Below are 5722 nucleotides of genomic sequence, written 5' to 3'. Positions count from 1 at the left end.
CCGCTTTGGGTTCGAGCTTATCAGGATGAAACCTTTTTTCACATAAGCGTCGCAGCCCCAAACTTTCAAGAAATGAAAGCTTAGGTTTCTCTAAACCATAGTTCATATGGTGTCATCTCAACGGAATTATGTGGTGCCCTATTTAAAGTGAATGTGGTTGTCTCTAATGCCTAACCCATGAACGATAGTGGTAATTCGATAAGAGACATCATGGTATGCCCCATATCCAATGGGGTGCATCTATGATGTTCGGACACACCATCACACTATGGTGTTCCAGGCAGTGTTAGTTGTGAAACAATTTCCACAATGTCTCAATTGTGTACAAAACTCGCAACTTAGATATTCATCTCTATGATCATATCATAGACATTTTCTCCTCTTGTCACGACGATCTTCAACTTCACTCTGAAATTACATGAACCATTCAATAATTCATACTTGTGTTTCATCAAGTAAATATACTCAGTATCTACTCAAATCATCTGTGAAGTAAGAACATAACGATGTCCACTGCGTGCCTCAGCACTCATTGGACTGCACACATCAAAATGTATTACTTCCAACAAGTTGCTTTCTTGTTCCATTTTACTGAAAACGAGGCTTTCAGCCATCTTGCCCATGTGGTATGATTTGCATGTCTCAAGTGATTCAAAATCAAGTGAGTCCAAACGGTCCATCTGCATGGAGTTTCTTCATGCGTATATACCAATATGACTCAAATGGCAGTGCCACAAGTAGGTGGCACTATATCATTACTATCTTATATCTTTTGGCATGAACATGTGTATCACTACAATTGAGATTCAATAAACCATTCATTTTAGGTGCAAGACCATTGAAGGTATTATTCAAATAAACAGAATAACCATTATTCTCCTTAAATGAATAACCGTATTGCGATAAACATAATCCAATCATGTCTATGCTCAACGCAAACACCAACTAACAATTATTTAGGTTTAACACCAATCTTGATGGTAGAGGGAGTATGCGATGCTTGATCACATCAACCTTGGAAACACTTCCAAACCATATCATCATCTCACCTTTATCTAGTCTCCGTTTATTCCATATCCTTTTATTTTGAGTTACTAACACTTAGCAACTGAACCGGTATCTATTACCATGGTGCTACTAGGAGTAGTAGTAAAGTACACATCAATATAATGTATATCCAATATACTTCTGTCGACCTTGCCAGCCTTCTCATCTACCAAGTATCTAGGGTAGTTCTGCTTCAGTGATTGTTCCCCTCATTACAGAAGCACTTAGTCTCGGGTTTGGGTTCAACCTTGGGTTTCTTCACTAGAGCAGCAGCTGATTTTCCATTTCATGAAGTATCCCTTCTTTCCCTTGCCCTTCTTGAAACTAGTGGTTTCACTAACCATCAACAATTGATGCTCCATCTTGATTTCTACTTTCGCGGTGTCAAACATTGCGAATATTGCAAGGATCATCATATCTATCCCTGATAGGTTATAGTTCATCATGAAGCTCTAGTAGCTTGGTGGCAATGACTTTGGAGAAACATCACTATCTCATCTAGAAGATTAACTCCCACTCGATTCAAGTGATTTTTGTACCCAGACAATCTAAGTACAAGCTCAATGATTGAGCTTTCCTCAATTAGTTTGTAGGCTAAGAAACTTGTCGGAGGTCTCATACCTCTTGACGTGGGCACGAGCCTGAAATCCCAATTTCAGCCCTTGGAACATCTCATATGTTCCGCGACGTTTCAAAACGTCTTCGGCGCCACAATCCTAAACCGTTTAACATTACTGAACTATCATGTAGTCATTAAAACGTGTATGTCAGATGTTCACAACATCCACAGACGACGTTCGAGGTTCAGCACACCGAGTGGTGCATTAAGGACATAAGCCTTCTGTGCAGCAATGAGGACAATCCTCAATTTACGGACCCAGTCCACATAAATGCTACTATCAACATTCAACAAAATTTTCTCTAGGAACATATCTAAACAGTAGAACTAAAGCACAAGCTACGACATAATTTGCAAAGTCCTTTTGACTATGTTCATGATAATTAAATTCATCTAATGAACTCCCACTCAGATAGACATCCCTCTAGTTATCTAAGTGATACATGATTCGAGTCAACTAGGCCGTGTCCGGTCATCACGTGAGACGGACTAGTCATCATCGGTGAACATCTCCATGTTGATCGTATCTACTATACGTCTCATGTTCGACCTTTCGGTCTCTTGTGTTCCAAGGCCATGTCTGTACATGCTAGGCTCGTCAAGTCAACCTAAGTCTTTTTGCATGTGTAAATCTGGCTTACACCCGTTGTATGTGAACGTTAGAATCTATCACACCCGATCATCACGTGGTGCTTCCAAACAACGAACTTTTGCAACGGTGCACAGTTAGGGGGAACACTTTCTTGAAATTTTAATGAGGGATCATCTTATTTATGCTACCGTCGCTCTAAGCAAATAAGATGTAAACATGACAAACATCACATGCAAATCATAAAGTGACATTATATGGCCAATATCATCTTGCGCCTTTGATCTCCATCTTGAGGCGCGACATGATCACCTTCGTCACCGGCATGACACCATGATCTCCATCATCGTGTCTTCATGAAGTTGTCTCACCAACTATTACTTCTACTACTATGGCTAACAGTTTAGCAATAAAGTAATATAATTACATGGTGTTTTCAATGACATGCAGGTCATACAATAAATTAAGACAACTCCTATGGCTCCTGCCGGTTGTCATACTCATCGACATGCAAGTCGTGATTCCTATTACAAGAACATGATCAATCTCATACATCACATATATCATTCATCACATTGTTTTGGCCATATCACATCACATAGCATACCCTGCAAAAACAAGTTAGACGTCCTCTAATTGTTGTTGCATGTTTTACGTGGCTGCTATGGGTTTCTAGCAAGAACGTTTCTTACCTACGCAAAAGCCACAACGGTGATATGCCAATTGCTATTTACCCTTCATAAGGACCCTTTTCATCGAATCCGATCCGACTAAAGTGGGAGAGACTGGCACCCGCTAGCCACCTTTATGCAACAAGTGCATGTCAGTCGGTGGAACCTGTCTCACGTAAGCGTACGTGTAAGGTCGGTCCGGGCCGCTTCATCCCACGATGCCGCCGAATCAAGATAGGACTAGTAATGGTAAGCAAATTGAACAAACCAATGCCCACAACTACTTGTGTTCTGCTCGTGCATAGAATCTACGCAATAGACGTAGCTCATGATGCCACTGTTGGGGAACGTAGCAGAAATTCAAAATTTTCTACGCATCACCAAGATCAATCGATGGAGATACTAGCAATGAGAGAGCGGGGACTGCATCTTCATACCCTTGAATATCGCGATGCAGAAGCGTTACAAGAACGCGGTCGGTGGAGTCGTTCACGAAGCGATTCAGATCGCGGCCGAATCCGATCTAAGCACCAAAGAACGGTGCCTCCTCGTTCAACACACGTGCAGCCCGGTGACGTCTCCCGTGCCTTGATCCAGCAAGGAGAGAGGAAGAGGTTGGGGAAGACTCCGTCCAGCAGCAGCACAATGGCGTGGTGGCGAGGGAGGAGTGTGGCACTCCAGCAGGGCTTCGCCAAGCACTGCGAGAGACGAGGAGGGAGAAGGGTAGGGCTGCGCTAGGAGAGATGGAAACTCATGTTCTTGGCAGCCCCAAAACCCCCACTATATATTGGGGAAGGGGAGAGGGGGCCGGCCCCCTCCAGATCCCATCTAGAGGGGAGGGGTGGCGGCCAGGAGGGGAGGCTTGCCCCCCAAGCAAGGTGGAGGCGCCCCCCTCCCCTAGGGTTTTCAACCCTAGGCTCCTTGGGCCCTTGGGGAGGGGCGCACCAGCCCCCTAGGGGATGGTTCCCTCCCATTTTCACCCCATCAAGCCCCCCAGGGCAGGTGGCCCCACCCGGTGGACCCCAGGACACCTTTCGGTGATCCCGGTACAATACCGATAACCCCCGAAACTATTCCGGTGACTGAAACTGGACTTCCCATATATAAATCTTTACCTCCGGACCATTCTGGAACTCCTCGTGACGTCCGAGATCTCATCCGGGACTCCGAACAACATTCGGTAACCACATACAAACTTCTTTTATAACCCTAGCATCATCGAACCTTAAGTGTGTAGACCATACGGGTTCGGGAATCATGCAGACATGACCGAGACAGCTCTCTGGCCAATAACCCACAGCGGGATCTGGATACCCATGTTGGCTCCCACATGTTCCACGATGATATCATCAGATGAACCACGATGTCAAGGATTCAAGCAATCCCGTATACAATTCCCTTTGTCAATCGGTATGTTACTTGCCCGAGATTCGATCGTCGGTATCCCAATACCTCGTTCAATCTCGTTACCGGCAAGTCACTTTACTTTTTCCATAATGCATGATCCCGTTACTAACCACTTAGTCACATTGAGCTCATTATGATGATGCATTATCGAGTGGGCCCAGAGATACCTCTCCGTCATACGGAGTGACAAATCCCAGTCTCGATTCGTGCCAACCCAACAGACACTTCCGGAAATACCTGTAGTGCACCTTTGTAGTCACCCAGTTAGGTTTTGACCTTTGGTACACCCAATGCACTCCTACGGTATCCGGGAGTTACACAATCTCATGGTCTAAGGAAATGATACTTGACATTAGAAAAGCTTTAGCAAACGAACTACACGATCTTGTGCTATGCTTACGATTGGGTCTCATCCATCACATCATTCTCCTAATGATGTGATCCTGTTATCAATGACATCCAATGTCCATGGTCAGGAAACCATGACCATCTGTTGATCAACGAGCTAGTCAACTAGAGGCTCACAAGGGACATGTTGTGGTCTATGTATTCACACATGTATTACGGTTTCCAGTTAATACAATTATAGCATGAACAATAGAAAATTATCATGAACAAGGAAATACAATAATAACCATTTCATTATTGCCTCTAGGGCATATTTCCAACACATACACAGTAGGAAATATTTGCACACCTCTGATTCATCCCCGTTGAATCAGACCTGACTCAACTCTAAGCAATAGCAGGCATGACAAACAAGCATGAATGAGTAGGCACAACAGTGCTCAAACAACTCCTACTCATGCTAGTGGGTTTCATCTATTTACTGTGACAATGACAGGTCATGCAGACGATAAAGGGGTTCAGCTACCGCAGCAAGTAATAGAAGAATCGTTGTTGTCCTAATGCAGTAAAAGAGAGCAGGAGCAAGAGAGTAGGATTGTATCAGAATGAACAAGGGGGCTTTGCTTGCCTGGCACTTCTGAAGATAGTATAGTTCTTCATCGGTGTCATCGATCACATCATCGGTACACGTCTACTGAGAGGGGACACGCACCGACAAACAAAGAAGATACACAATCAATGCAATGCACAATATGATGCATGATCATGACATTGCAATATGCTGTGGTTTGAGCTAATGCATCTAGCAGTAGGTTAAATGGAGTTGGTTTGAATCCAAGATTCAAATTCAAACTCCATATGTGGATATTCAAATGCCATCCATTTCATTTGTCCTAAACAGTAGTCATAAGTTGTTCTAACATGCATGAAAATGGTACAGATGAATAGATTGGTTTTTCTGATCATTTTCATATATAATTTATTTGATTTGGAGATACGGTTGACTTTTTATGAATTTTAGAAGTTTAGGACATTTTCTGG

The sequence above is a fragment of the Triticum aestivum genome, chromosome 3B (genome assembly GCF_018294505.1).
Source record: "Triticum aestivum cultivar Chinese Spring chromosome 3B, IWGSC CS RefSeq v2.1, whole genome shotgun sequence".
NCBI lineage: Eukaryota > Viridiplantae > Streptophyta > Magnoliopsida > Poales > Poaceae > Triticum > Triticum aestivum.
The sequence above is the reverse complement of the archived record's forward strand: the minus strand, read 5'-3'. Positions refer to the sequence as shown.